Genomic DNA, 16,067 nt, shown 5'->3' with positions numbered 1-16,067 from the left:
GTACAGGTGGTTCACTTTCCATTGCTGGGTTAGGTATTTGGCAAGGTGCTTTCTTGGCTACAGCAGGTGAAAAATGGCTCTGTGTGTGATATGGCACTGTGGTTTGGAATCTGGGATATCTCTAGGGAAAGGCCATTCCTGTAATCTGTATGGGCAGTGTTTGAAGTCAGTGTGCTGTGTTCAGAGCAAAACTCAGACTCGACTAATTCATATTATGTTCGCAGATCATAAATGTTTTAGTTAAGCTGATCTGAATTGGGTTAGACTTACTTCATGTCCAAGGGACCTCTTATCTTCTGGAGGCAATTGTGAGATTGTCAGTGTTGCCAGTGGTGGAGGTCTTTTAGGGCTGGATTGGGGCTTAAGAGGTGTAAATAAGACTGCCCAAAGTGTGTCAGCAGGGTCCTGCTGCTTCTGAGCCATGGAGCACAGACCTCCCTCTGCAACTGCACAAATTTGTGCTATTTGGGGGGGGAAAAAACCTGCATTTAGTGTTTCTCCTCGTGACCTCCCTGCCTTTGGAGCATTAATAGCACAGTGTTTTCTCAGCCAGAAATGCTGCTCCTCACGCCTCCACTCCTCAACATGAGACGTCCCTGGCAGCATGTTGTAGGTGTTTGTGCGTGCCTGCTGTGGTTACTGAGGTAAAGGAAACACAAGAAGCAGGTTCAGGGAATGGGAACAATCTAAATGCCAAATACATCTGAGTGTGGGCAAGAATGACAGTGACTTGCTATGCCAGCTGTGTCGCGGTGTGGGGCCGGACTTGCTTACTCCTCATGGAGGCTCCTGACTGTCTTTGGCGTTTGTGCTGTGCTTTCCAAGCTTCTGAGACTGAGCAAACTCCTCCCAGGTGCTGCTGCATGTGGAGCTTGCAGTCCTCCTTATGGACCAGTGTGGTTGTGGTGCATTTAATTGTACAGGGCTGTGTCTAAATCACAGGTTCTGCTTTCATCCCAGCCCCTCCTCCCCACTGTGGCTCTTTCTGGCCATGCAATGAAGGAGGAAGAAGACAACCATCTTGAAAAACACCCTTTTGATAAACAGCTGCTGAGCCTCTGTGGAGGATTAAGGAGCAGCATACATCCTGTTGCTTTATTGCTCTAGAGGATGAGCTGCTGAGGACTTTCTCCCGGATCCCAAGTGGTTCTCCTCACACCTGTCTACATGCTGCCCTGGTTTTGCAATCTCATCTTCCCATTTACCTGCCTGCTGCCTTCATGTGTCTGCTCCATCCCATCACCCCTGCCAGTGATGGACTACCCTTCAGGAGCAGTTTTCCTGCCTGCAAAATTTACTACTCATGTGCTTCTGCAGTGATGCTAATTGGACACAACACATTTTAGCATAACATGTATTTTAAGCCAGCCTTCAATCAGTAGCAGCTTGTAGACTCCTTGTTGAAATGCTTCTGTCCATTGCTACTCTAGAGGTGGTGGGAGGAAAATTAATCAATGGATGCTCTCTCCCAAGCTTGGAATGTGAGATCAAGTGAGACAGAAAATAGAAAAACTTCCCAAAATAATGCCTGCTGACTAGGAGTATTTTATCACTGAGGGATTCAAAAGCCAAGACTACTTTAAAAATTTCCAGATTTCTGAATTATTGGAACACTCTTTCAAGGTGTAGGGGTGTTGTGCTTGCATTAGGCTTTAGGTACTCTATGCATATTATCTGTGTAATATGAAAAGATCAAGGGATTAAAGGGGAATACTCTGCAAAATTGGAAGCAGCTGACAGCAGGCTCGTAAGCGTTACCTTAAAATGGTTTCTGCTCATCACAAAAGGAGAGTGATGTGAAAAGTGTGGGGGTTTTATTTATTTATTTTTTAGGTTAGAATAGTCCAGCTGCTTGTGTGGTTGTTTTTCTTGCAATCTGAATAAAAAAATGTGTGCATATCCCTTGTTCTCTAGTCTCAGACAGTTTTGTGTTGTGTTTGTAGAACCACAGTTGAAGTTGTGCCATTATTTCCTTTATGCTCCTTTTGGATTGAAGGATTTATAGATGTGTAAATCAAACTCTTGATTGAAAAGGTTCTTTTCTCATTTAATAAACAGGTGTATACCTAGGCTTCCTTTTTGAAATGTGTCACTGAGGTCTGTGCTATGGGCCAATATCAATAACCTTATCATGCTGGCAGCTTTCTTGATAATAGTTTTTGTATGTGTTTTCTTAAACTCCAAGCCAAGCTTTGACTTTTTGGGAATCAGCAGTATGGCTGTCTGAATTTGGGTGTTTTGGCAACCCAGTTACCATTCGCATGATTATAGTATCAGTGTAAAATTAACCAGGTAAAGGCAAAGGAGAAATACACATGTCCTTAATTAACTGGGACATGCAGCTGTCCTTCTGGGGGAGGAGAATCCAACACCAAGTCTGCCTGCTTCATCCTGTCTAATCTGTCAGTGAATCAATCAATGTGAAATTATACCCCCAAGGAATAATGTAATAGCTATTTTGTGTATATTCCCAAAATGGGATGCTACTGTAGTAGAGTCCTGAAGGGTATGCTGTCTAAATTGATCAGCAGAGGCCAAGATTAAAGCAGACTTGCCGCTTATCTATAAGATGCGGAAGAGAGGCATTGAGTGATGAAATGTCTAGTTCTGTGTTGATTGGAAGGCTTGAATGTCAACTTGGTCCTTCTGCATCCCAGCACTTAAAGCACAAAAGAGTGTCCTGCTAGCTCTCCTTCAGTTTTCTTACTGCAAAAACATGAGATTGCTCTAAAAGGCACTTTAATTCCCATCCTAATGCAGTTAGTTTCAGACAACTGTTCGTGTGTTGTTGCTCCTTCCCACCTTCAGTGTTGCAGAGACAGTTTGGCTTTTGTAACCTTTGTTGTTTGATGCCAGTTGAGAGTGCAAAGGCTATGCTAGTGTTGCACTATTCAATTGTTTTGCTCTTTTCTCAGGTTATAATGACAGGGAATTCTCTCCTCCCAGCAAACAATTGCCAGTCCCCAGTGAGGAGAGGAAGGGAACTCTGCTGCATTGCGTGGTATGGGTAACTATTACTCACCATGGGTAATCCTGGCAGGATGAAAAGAACAATTTAATTTTTCTTTTTTTTTTAATCTTTTTGCCTTTTTTCTTTTTGGTATGACTCTCAGCATCAGGAGAGAATCACTTTTATGTAGTGGTAGGAGGTGACCAAGGCTTTTTTGACACTATCAAACATTGCACAGTTCACTCGGGGAGCTGCTGCTGGCTGATCTGTAAAATCCCTGGAAGCTGAATGTGAAATTGTCACTAGAATTAATGCTGGGCCGGGGGGGGGGGTTATTCTGGTAAGCTCCTGGCATGGATGCAAATAGATGAGATTTCCATTTTATAAGATGAATCTTTCTGCCTTTTCTTGCTGTGTTGCTTGGAAAACAACCTTGTGCAATCCTGCAAGCCTGACAGTTGCTGATAACATGAATAATTTTTTTTCCCCCTTACCTTACTAAGGAAAGAAATCTGGATTTGCAGATCGTTTCATGACCTTTTCTTTCATATGTGGTCAAAGACAATTCAGGTCTGAGCAATATAATGTTTTTCAATGAAGTTGTAAATCCTTACTTGAATTATGAAGGCTTTCCGTGAACACTGAATGCACCATACAAATTACAGTGCTAGTGGGCAAGGCAGTAATTTAACCTGCCTTCCATGGAGCTCTTGGTTATTGTCAATGTAGAGCAGGACACAGGTGTGTTAGGCATGAAATACACAGTCTTTGTATTATTGAGTTTGGTTTAAAATAGATTTTCTTCTTTCTATTTTAACATCTGTTAATTTGGCCCAAGCACTTTGTCTTGCTCTGCCTTTGTAACATCCCTCACTGAAGAGACGTAATTTGATAAGAATGGTTATAAATGGATTTATTTTTTTTGTTTTGCTTTAATTTGGGTTCAGTGAATGCAAACCAGGCCCTATATTTTTTTTGATTGATGATCCACCCAGGCTTTGTTGGCTGTAATCACTCTGCTGATTTCTCACCTGGATTTCTCTCTGGATTCCAGGTCATGGAAGGCACATTGGTGTACCTTCACTCATTTATTCATGCATGTATGCATTGCAGTAGACTCAGGGAGCTCTAGTTGTGGACAGGGCTGGAGGCTGTGTAAACCAAGCCCAGACTGTCAGGCTTCTAACCTAATTTTTTCCAAGCTGGTGTTCAAGTTCGGGCTTGTGGAAACCCTCAGCGTAGGTGCTGAAAGCATTCTTTTCCAAGGGGGTGAGGTGTTCTGAGAAGCTGGGAGCCATGAACGCATCTGAGAAGTGTAGTGTAGGGTCTCCTATTCCTGAGCACCCTGAGAAAGTACGTGGCCAGGGTGTGTTCATATCAACTTCCTTTACCTTTTTCATCTTCTCTTATGTCTGTTTGAATTACATGTTCTTCGGTGTCAAGGTCTGTCTTTTATTGTGAGTTCACACAATATCTAGTGCAATGTGGCCTTGGCTTCTGCCGGGCTGTCCTGTAATATAAATAAAAATAATCCCATTGTATAAGCAAGATACTGAATAACTGCTCTAAATCAGCTACAAGAGCGGGTGCAACAGTGCCGGTTTTATTTTCTTCTCTGAACAGGTGCATCCTCACGAGGACATAAAAGGTAGGTAGAGACCAAGTGAGAAACATTGAGCAGCAACGGACTGTGACTCAGAAACAATTTAACCACAATAATCCCCACAGTGCTAAAGATTCCTTTTCCCAGAAATGCACAATATGCTGTTCTCTGCTATAAAGCTGTTGTCAACTAACATCATTGTGTTGATATAAGCCTTGCTGCTGTCCACAAGATGCACAGTTAGCAGAGAGCACTTCTAGTGCTGGCTGCTAATTATTGCTAATGTCCCAATTGTTTAACAACAGTATAATAAAGATATTTCCTGCTTAATGCTTAATTCCTGATGGCTGGTATGCTTACATTGTGTTAAAAACAATGCTTCTAATATCAGTTCAAGTATTACCAAGCCAATGTTTGATTTATTTATGAGAACATAGAATGACCATTTACCAAGAGCTTCTCTTGTAGATGCTTTGTGGGTTTTTTATGCTGAGTAGCAGTGTAGAAATTAATTGCTTTAAACAGACTGACCTTCTAGGAAAGATCTGCTTGAGATTTTCACATCCTTCCATGGTACAGATGCAAGTAGGCATGAAAACCATGTCTGTACTTTGTCCTCACAAAAGAAATCACTTTGACAGCAATGGGATTGCTCTGAATAGGGACTTGTTTGTGTGAGTCAGTGTTTGCAGAACTGGATCTTCCAAGCTTTTATCACTTATCACCATATATTTATTAGATGACATGTAAATGCACATGGCTTCTTACCTGATTTCCTCCTGGCCTCTGTAGTTTGATCTCCTGTGTTGTGTTTGACATCCTGACCATCTTGAAGTTCGTGTGTATTCCTGTTCACTTCATGGCAGCCAGATGGTTTTTGTCCTCTGTGTGTCTCAGAGAAATCACATTAACAATACATTGCTAGCTGGAGAGAACTTCTGCTGAAAGCACACAAAGGCAATCATTTGCCTTATTAATTTGTACAATGCAAATGTTTTCCTCATATTAAAGAAAAAGAAGGAAACTTCATTGACGTGAATGAAAGTGAACAGAGAATTGGTGCTGAAGTACTGTCTCTGCAATGCGAAAGGGACATTGTGCTATCATTAATGAGATTCTCCTGTTTTCCCTTGGAGATGTGGTATTGAATTTAGAAATAGAATTTGAACAGTTTTCAGCTGAACATCTTTTCTGCTCACTGAATAGATACAAACCTTTATTATTTAATGGCTAGATTTACTTCTAACTGATAGAGTTTTGTAGAGGTAAGATAATAGCTCTGAAAAAGTAAGACTTTTTTCTAGAAACTATTTAGTTTGCCATAATTATATTAAGTGCTAAATTGAAAGGGGCCTTTCTGGTTAAGATGAGGATAATGAATAGTTGTGCATTATTACCATAGCCACAATGGGGGAAGAAAGAAGAGATTTAAGTTTTGCTCTAGACAGAAAGAAAATCTGCATCAATATGGTCCTTAATAATTTAGTTCCCCCTCTCTATTGCTGACTCCAGGGTTTTGCTAGAACAGCTTTCTGCCCTTTGTACCTCAGGGATGCAGTGGTTTTTGAAAGGAAACAGCAGGCACTCCAAGTGAAAATGGGTTTGGAAGTAGAGTGAAGCAGCAGATTACACCTTCAAGCCAAGCCTGGAGCTACATAAGCAGGGGTACTGCATGGAAAATGCTATTGCAGGAGTCAGCTCTGAAGGCACTGGATTGTAGCATGGCTCCCCAGAGGCTCTGCTCCCTGTGTGCTTCACCCACGCTGCAAAGCAAGGTGTAGTTTGCTGCTGTCTTCTGCTTGTAGCAAGTTGCAACAGCTCAGGTCTGCGGGCTGGTTGAGCGGGTGCACAGCAGCTTGCCGTGCCATCCACCAGGACGTGCCTCTGCGCTGCCCTTCCTGGCTGGAGCTGTGGGCAGCTTGTGCAGATGGTCACTTCCCTCTGGCTCCCTTGTTTGAGTGCCTGAGCAAATCACAAGGTGGGCAGAGTTGTGTATTCTATGCAAAAAGTTAACCATTTGGCATGTTTGGTGCAAATGAGAATGGCATCTTTATGCTTTTAATGTGGAGCTGCTGTAAGCACACCCTGCCACTCCATGTGGATAAAAGTGATTTATTTGGAACAGGATTTCACTGGGTGTTTCACTGGGTCTTTGGAAGTTGAAACAGTCAAGGGGAAACCAAAGCGTGTTCCCTTGTTTATTCATGTCTGTACCCTGGGGTCCAAGACCCTGCTTCTGTGTGGTATTCCCTCCACAGGCTTTGCTTGCTGTCCTGCTGGGACTGCTGCCAAGCTGGTCCACAGGCACTTGTCCTGTACGAGCATTTGTCTTCTGGGAGTTGCACTCAGGACATTCTCTTACCTCTCAAAGTCTATCAAGAGTGTGCGTGATTGTACTTGACACCTCTGATCTGGACTGGATGTGAACCCCTGGGGAAATGCAGTGTGTGCATTTATTTAATCTCTCGAGCATTTGAGTCCCCATCTAAAAAGCATTAAGTAATATGGGGCTTTTTGGTTGATTTAATAGAGGTTCTATGTCAGCCCCACTTGGACTTCGGAAAGCTGAGTACTTGAGCACTAAAAGTTCATATCCTTGTTCGTACCTGACTGCAATACGTGAGAGTTACACCAACGTAAGCAGTGTGTACTTCTAGGTGGGTCAGAAATATTCCCGATAAATGTTCTGTTTTCTTCCCTTCCCTCCTCCAGTATCTTAGTACTTCTGGATTCAGACAGGCTGAGACAATGGAAGTAGGATAATTTTGTGGTTAAGGCATTTGGCTTTGGATTCAGAAGATCAGTGTTAGTTCCTGCTTCCATCACAGGCCTTGCGTACCTGTTGGGAGATTGCTTGTACGCCTGTGCCTCTGTCTGCGCTGGAAAATAATGAACAGAAAGTAAGTTTTGGGGTTGGGTTTTTATTTATTTTCCTGTCCTACTGGCCTGCAAGACTCTGCTATGAGGGTAGGGAGAGAGTCTGACCTCTTCTCTGGATTATTTGGCCTTGTCTGCCTGCCCTGTCCCAGCCAGAGTATGCCTGTTTACTCTCTGAATAAAGCTAGTGGGAAATCTTCAGGCCCATCTTTTGTTTTTTTCACTGCTACTTTTTTGCCATGCTCTTTATTTTCATTTAACATCAAAATTAAATGGTGAGTTAAATAGTGTAGTTCTTAATAATGTTTTGAAAATGAGCTGAGCTGCACACACAGACTGTGCCCATAGGAAACCTTGAATTATAGCATAGTATTTTTAATGGGCAATCCTACTGTGCTCTAAGCTGTTGGCTCAGTGAGTCTGTCTTAGATGAGCTACAGTTGAGACCTTAGTACTGTATATATCTGTACCGTTTAGTTTTGAGTACCAGAAAATGAAACAGCAAGTGAAATAATAAAAAGGTTTATTTTACTGAAGTCAGTAAAACAATTTTTTTCTTCAGGCTGATTTGGAAACGGACTTTAGAAGAATTAAGCGGAGAATAAATGCAGTGTTTTAGGGGCTAGAAATGTTTAAGGAGCAACACAATCTGTGCGTTGCAGGCTACCCTCCTGCTTGCTTACCATGCAGCGAGGTGCAGCACTTGGGCAGCCTGGAGAAAGACCCCACAGCACTTGGCATGGTGATCTCGTAAGGTGCTTATCTGGTGAGTAGGTGGGCTCAGGTTGGAAGGCTGGAGTTTGCTTTTTGGACAATTCAGCTTTTCTTTACATCCTGGATTTTAAAGCCAAAAGTATAAGTCCTATTGATCTCATCTGACTATGCAGCTGCAAGCCACAGGATTTTCGCCTAGCATTCTTACCTCATGTCTAGTAACTTCTGGTTGAATTACAGCATGTATCTTAGACATGCAGTGCATTTTAATTTTTGGTGATTCTTTTGTGCTCTTTGGCAATGTGTGCAAAGGGTAATTATCTTTACAATAAAAGATGTGTACTCTCTCTAATCTGACTTTTTTCTAGCTTCATTTTTTCCAGCTTTCTGACATCTTTTCCCTTGAAGTAATTGCAGTCTATGATCAGGTGATGCTTTAAATGTCTTTGATTAGTTAAGTAGGTTGAACACCTTAAATCTTTCATTGCAGTTGATTTAACACCTGGAGACAGCGTTGTGGTTTTTTGCTGGGTCCTTTCCAATTTTTCATGATGCTGTATTTCAGGTAAAGACAAAGATTGCATGTGTTATGCCATCAGTGATCTTGCAGCTGCCACATACAGAAGTAAGGCTGCATTCTGGCTTTTGTGTTGGGTTTTTTTTTTTGTTCCTTCCCCCCCTTGTTTTTACTTCCAGGAATTGAGCAAGCTCTGTTCACCCACAGTATTGCACTTGGCATTCAGACTCTTTTGTATCTATAATTCTTTACAAATCAGAGCCGTTTTGGAAAACTAAGGTATGTGTCTGGACAGAGAAGAGGGGGTGTTTTGGTCTGGTATGTGGCAACACAACGTTATTTATCATAGATTGTATTCTCTGCACTTTAATAATCTGCTGACCTTTTGCCAGTAATAAAAAGGTCAAAGAAAAATGTTGCTTCCTACAAATCATGGCATCTGATTGTTCTTATTATTAAACAGAGCATGGTTTCCTTGCAGGTTTGCAAAAAGATGAATTACCAGCTGGTACAAATGTATAAAACCAAGAGTAAGAGCAGCTTTCCCAAGCATCCTTTGTATGTCACTGGCCCCTGTTCCAGTGATTTGTCCTTTCCTGAAAAAGGGTATAGGGAAGATGCAAGAAAAAAGTGTGCCTTGAAAACCAAATACAATAGCGAAAAGAAATGATCAGAAGTTGATACTTGGAAAATGAGACGTTAAGTTGATTTAAAATGCCACTAGAATCATCTCTCTGCTCTCAGTTTTACAAGATCTTAGATATTCCTAATTTTTAGCAATGGCTTTCCATGTTACCTGTTAAGAATCCTCTATTATGTCCAAAGTACATTCATTCAGTGAAATACAATATTGCATCCTTTTTAGTTTTTTGCCTCCAAACTTCCCTATTGATTTTTGTTTCTGAGATTCCTCAGTTTGAAACTGCAGTGCTGTTTTTCTTGTAACCCCAAATGGCCCTTACTGATAGAGAAATCATAGTGTTGGAGGTAAGGCTGTGGCTTAAATATAACAGTAGTGGTTTGGGCAGCAGATGAATGTCGGCAGTTGAGTTGGAGATGCTATGACTGTGATCAGGAGCGTGGGTGGGCGTTTGGGAGCTCGAAGGGGAAGGTGCTGGCTTCTCACGGGGTTACTGTTTGTGGGGGCAGCAGGCACTCGTGGCAGCTTGATGAGTATTACTGCTGTGAATTAGAGTAGTTTGTTATTTTGCACAAAGAGGCAGAACAGTGGTGTATTTTTGTTAAAGGAAATGAACAAAAGTGTCTTGCAGGGGAGTGCTGTCTTGTTTCTCTTGTAATGGGGCATTTGCTGCTGCCTCTCCTTAAAGCATCTCTGTAGATATCTAAGAATGTATGCCTAGAAAGCTGAATTATAACAATTACATGGCTATGGTGGACAGAGGAATTGTGTTCTTGCTGCCAAACCACCCTCAAAATTAATTTAACTATAAATACTTTCAGAAAAGGAGTTGAAAGGTCTGTATTGGGGAAAACAGCATGTGTACTCTCTGGCTAAGTCACGTTTTTTAGCGTTTTACAGTGTCGTTACATCAAAGTCCAGTGGGCAGAAGCTGTCCAAGAATTCAATATTGCTATTAATCAGTGTTGGAAACAAGCAAGATCCACTTGAAATTGATTCATTTCAAAAAGTGATGTTTTGCTATTTGAATTACTTCAGCTAAAGCATTCTTGGGCAACTCAGTGGGTATTACTTTTTTACAGAGCATTTTATGTGTTGGGACTCTGCACGTATTGGTCCTGGCAATGGCTGCTGCATTATAAAATGTTGAAATGTGCTGGAGCTGGATCGAGCCACTGGCTGTGTGAGGGCTGAAGAGGCATTCCCAGCTTCCTGCCATCCCAAGGGATATGGGGAGTAACATTCATGCCTGCTTTTCTAGGCTTTTATATTTAAATACTTTAAAAGCTTACTGTGCTTGTGCAGAATAACAGAGTGTGTTTCTCTGCTTGCTTTCTACCAAACATGTTGCTTTTCTTCATCCAGCAAATGTGTGCAGGGTACCTAAACAGACTTATTAGAAAACCCCTAAAGGGTTTACATTAGCACACAAAGTACAAAAATCTTGAGCTTTACCTTTCAAGTATCTTTTTTCTTAGAATGACTTACTCCTGGAAGTCATTCTTTCCTCTCTAAGATCATTTCTACCATAAGAAAGAATGCAGAAGGTTTCCCTTGTGAAAGCATCCGGTGTTGCTCTGTTTGGGTTTGTGTGCTGGTCCTCCTGCTCTCTGGAGTATGTTTCTCAAAATACAGTCATTTCCGCTCCTGAATTCTTTGTTTAGCTAGCACTATCTTTAGGCAGGCTGAGAGATATAAAGGTGGAAACTTTGAATGAGATTGGAGAAATGGTCCTAATTTCAGGAAGGGAGCAGGTGGGCTGGATGCTCTGGGGCAAACATATTGTGTAACACTGGTGCCTGTGTACACACAACAGCGATATCTTTCTTACAAGTCTGATATTACATTTCTCCTTAATCAGATACCAGTGTTATCTCATCCTGGGAATTTCTGCGTCTTGTCTCCACCCCAGCTTAAGATTGGATTTAATGAGCAGCTTCTGGAAAGTGGGGGGAAAAAAGTACGTCATGGCCCGCCACTGTTTTCATTCACAGCTGATTTACTGGGCCTTTTCTCGATATTTTCACTAGCTCTTCATAGACTTTGGATGGATTGTTAACAAAAAACACATATCAGGTTGTGTTTTTTTTCATAAATATAATACGAGGAAATGTCTCCCACTTCTATTTAAAAACTAATGATAAATCAGGCAGTTATGCAAATATCAGAGGCTATCTCAATGGTCACAGAAAAAGATGGAGCCAAGGAAAGGAAGGCAGGGTAATACCACAGCATTTGAAACACTATTTTCATTCAGATATTTTTAGCTAATGGTGACATTTTCCTTTATGTGACTTGATGTGTTATGTCAGTGTTAGAAGCTGCCAGTGTAGAGGTCTGTCCTAGGGAAAAGATACCCATTGACATTGAATACATTCCAGGGACTCCTGGATAAAATGATGTTAAGGAAACATAAAGAATGCTTCAGCAGCTCTCCTTATTACTAGTAATAAAATCCAAATTAAAAATTGCAGCCCCAGTTAAATCAAGGTTTAATTAGACTTGCAGTAGTCCAGAGCCTTTGCTTTATTTCCACAGTTATCTTCCTGCTGTTTCAGACATCCCATGCAGGTAGACACATATGTTACTTTCCTTTGTTTGGTGCAGTGCTTCCTGGGGCAGGTGGTCTAAATACTTTCAAAGAAATTGATAAATTGTTTCCAGTCTCTCCTTAGCTCGAAATGGATTTTTTGATTCTATATATCTATTCAGGCCTTGATCTAAATCCCACTGAAATCATCTGTGGGAGGGAGGACACAAAAGAAAAGATGGGAACAAGAAGTAAATCAAGCCCATAGGTCATACTCATAGCTTGTGTATGAAGATAATGCCTTTACATGTTCATTTGGGCTTTCATTGTGGTCTTGTTTTCTCTGAGCCATGCATGTTTCATGGACTGACAGTGTCATGCAATGGACCTGTAGAATACTAGCGACCTGCCATGTTTGTAGTTGTAAGCAGGACATGCCCTTTACTAAGTGTTTATGAATTTTCCAGTATGCAAGACAGCAGCTGCTTTAGAGGTGTCAAATTATGCAAAATGTGTGTAAAATTGGGGCAGAGAGTCTTCCCCTGTCTCCCCCAGGGCATGTGGAGCTCAGGTACCTTGTGCTGAAAAGGTTGTCTTCCCTGAAGTTCTGTTTGCACACTGAGGAGCCCCATGTATTCAGCACTGGCCCTCCTTGGGGCAAGGAAAGCTGGGAGCAGTGATACAATGTCTTTTTTTTTAAAAAAGAAATAGCACTAAATGCACAAAACAATTCCATTCCTTGCAGTATAAATGAAGGCAGCCCCAAGACTGCTATAATTTATATGCTTTCCTTTTTCGATGCTGTCGCTGGGGAAAATAACAGCGTGCATGCTCACTGTCCAGAGATCTGCTGTGCCAGAGCAAATAATTGCAGCATGTGGCAAGCAGAGAAGGCACCAAGGTGTTTGATGGATGAGTGTTCCTCCCCCAAGCAGAGAGGAATGTTTGTAAGAAGCTAGTAATATACTGTGGCTGAAGTGGCCACTGTATAAAATTTCCAATCAAGTTGCCCGGCAGAGACTTGAACAGCTGGTATATGAACAGAAATCACTATAGATAAACTAGATTGGCACCTAAATGATTGTGGGCCCTGATCAGGCCATGCTATCATTTTGTCTTCAGTGGACAAAGTCAGGGAAGATTTCACTGTGTGATGACTAAAATTTCCTCCAGCTCCTTCCCTTCCTCTTACGGCTGCCTCAGTTCATCTGAAAGAAGATGCTTTGCATCTTATACTACTGTCAAGATTTGATATTACAGTAGTGTCCCAAAGTCCTTATCCTTGGTCAGGGCAAGATGCTGGTCAAACAGGTCCCAGAGAGACAGTGGTGGAGGACAGTAATAAGCTGGATGGAGAGCTGGAGCATCAACGTGGATAAGTGTGGCTGCTAAAAAGTTCTCCAGAAGTGAGAGCAGTTACATCTGGCTGTGAGGGTGGAGACAGACTCCTGTGCTGTAATTACAAAGGCTGATGTTTTAATTGCTGCTACTTGCTTCAAAGGTGTGCTTGAAATTAAGAAGCTGCTTTACAATAGCAGCATTTAACTTCTTTCTGTCATCTGCTTTCTTTTTAACTGATCTGGGCTGGGATTTACCAAGGGAGGCTTCCTGAGCTGTGTAAATACCTTGAAAGAGGATGGGCAGTGGGTTCCTAACTGTCCTGGAGGTGACTTGATGTTCCCCCTAAGCCAGGGTAATTGGGCTTCTCTGCACACCCAGTTGTGCAAGCCCACTGCGTCCCACATATAAAACCCAATGACTACTTGAGCTGATCTGAGGGAAAGCTGGCCCACCTCCTCTCTCTTGCATAAACGAAGGGACATCCCTGGAGGCCACATGATTGCTGGATGCAGGGCAAGAGAAGGGAGTGTGCAGCTGGAGGGAGAGGGGAAAGCCTGTGTTTGTGCACTTAGGTGGGGCCCTTTGAAAATTGCTAGTGGGAGAGTGGGCAAAACTGTCCTATTTCAGAGCTTCTATTCTTCCAGCTTTTTTTCAAATTTAAATGAGATGGAGACCAATTCAAGGTGGGAGAGAGAGTTTGTATGTGACTAGATGTTTAAAATTAAAGCTGTAGTATGCAGGTGTAGTCAAAATAGCTGGGACAGTGCTCCTCAAAAAGTACTTTGCTTATCCATTTGTTAGGGATAATATTAAATGTCCAGGAAAATATTATCAGAGATCCTGAAGTTGTTAGAAATTGTGAAGCTCAGTTTAAAAATAGAAACTTGAAGGGGGGGGGGGTGGGTGTTAAGGAACCTTCTTTACTGTTACATTCTTAAAATTCTAGCTTATGTTCCGCACACACTTCCAAGATTTTCTTTCCAACCAGAAAAGGGTTAGGTTTTACTTACAAACAAACACTTTTTCAAAGCAATTCCACTGAGGTTTAAGAGGAAGAAAAAATGTGTGAAATTGATTATGAAATGGCAAATCACAGCAGCCCTAGTTAAAACACAAAATAGAGCCAACATCTCTTTAGTATCCTCTTTTACACTCCTGAAACCTTTCAAGTTCATGAATAGTAGCTTTAGTACCAGAGGAAGCCATTTGTGTAGTAAGAGAACAAAATATATTGGACTTGACTCCAAGATAATACTATAGATGGATCATAGGCCTCTCTGTTGGCATGTAAACTGCATGGATACGTGCAGAAAAGAGCATGGATATAGGTTTGTCCATAGGAAGTGGTCAGCAGTGGCACACTTGTAGTCTGGAAGCGAGGTAGCTGTGTATGCCAGGCGGTCCACCTGGGCTGCTGCATCTCCTTTCTCAGGAGGCAGGCAGAGTATGTAGCAATGTGCATAACTGCATCTGGTACTTGGGGCAGCGTGCTTGCAGATGTCTTTTATACAGCGCTGTGCCGTGCTTTCATTCATTAATATAATTGGCAGACTTTCTATTCAGGATAACACTCTTGGCAATTGATGTAGTGGTAATTAAAGTCACTGTTATACACTATGTGCTCACTATTGTACATTACATACTCATTGGAGGAGGAAGGGAAAATAGGTGAGGAAATGCTAGCTTTGAAGAAGAGGAGTGGTTGTGCCAATTATCTTGGATGAGTTGTTCAGTGACAGTTAATCCATGTAAGTGAAAACAAGTCCTCTGTGATGCTGTGCCAAGGTCAGGAATTTGAGCTCTATTCGGAGAGTGAAAGTTAGTCTTGCAGATTAAAGCTCCTTAGAAGAAAACATCTTTATTGCATGAATTGAAGCAGAGCTTTTCCAACTCTGTCATCCATATAATCTTTTCCTCTTGATGCCGAGAAAAGGACTGTGGCAGAGTAGAGCTAAGACACCTTCATATGAAGCGTTCAGCAATGCAGAGGTGTAACACAGTGGGTTTGTGAAACGTCTTTGTGTGGGTATGCCCACGCGCATGTGTACGTGCACAGGCTGCCAGAGGAGATCAAGCAATATGTGCACTTGATTTTGTGGGAGAGCAAGTACTGCAAAAATACATTATCCTTTTGCGCCATCCGTGGTGACAACAGAGCAGTACTGATTTATACCACCTGGAGCTCCTGCTTAGTATGCTGCTACATTTTTACCAGGTGGAAAATGGTCAAGTTCAGAAAAGTGACTGATGTTATTTTGTCCATGTTTTCTCACTTTGCAAATAGGACTGAGTCAGCACTGGTTATGTTGGAGGTTGAGCTACATTTGCAATATAGTTTTCCTAGTAGCTGGTAATTTGGGGTATCTGGTTCATCCATATGAATCACTCTATTGTGCAGAACAAGGTCATTTTCCTCTCAATCTCTGCCTTCTGTCTATCTAACCAGACACCATCTCATAGACATTTTGTTCAATATCTGTGAAATCATTTTCAGTTCAGTTCATATTTGGGTTATATGTGTCTGTCCATGTCCCCCCTGCACACACCACTCCCCCACCCCCTAGTTACTGGCAGATATAATATATAGGCTATCCAGAAATTGATGTTTCATTTTAGTCTCTGAAAATAATGCTATAAATTTCATGATAGACTGCAGTTTGTAGGACATGTGGTATGTCATGCTAACCAAGGAGATGCCTCTTTATCTCATTATGTTGGCCTTGCTGATATGTAATTACATCCATTTTAGTATGTGCTAGTATTGTGTATTTTAATATCTGTAGCAGAGTATAAATACAGTACTTTCCATATATAGCTTTTTTCTTTAATATAGTCATTTTGTATAAATAGTACTGTTTTCATGCAGAGATTGCTATGTGTTCACTTGCCTATACA

At 41.6% G+C, this 16,067-nt stretch overlaps 1 protein-coding gene across 4 annotated transcripts in view; it reads left to right on the top strand.

Annotated features, from left to right (window-relative positions):
- The window catches only part of OSBPL5 (oxysterol binding protein like 5), a 182,410-nt gene that overhangs the window by 41,250 nt on the left and 125,093 nt on the right, over positions 1-16,067 (top strand). The gene's annotated exons all lie outside the window — the stretch shown is intronic.

This window comes from Balearica regulorum, chromosome 5 (assembly GCF_011004875.1).
Source record: "Balearica regulorum gibbericeps isolate bBalReg1 chromosome 5, bBalReg1.pri, whole genome shotgun sequence".
In the NCBI taxonomy this organism is placed as follows: domain Eukaryota; kingdom Metazoa; phylum Chordata; class Aves; order Gruiformes; family Gruidae; genus Balearica; species Balearica regulorum.
Note: the sequence above shows the minus strand (reverse complement) of the source record. Positions and strands in the feature narration are given on the sequence as shown.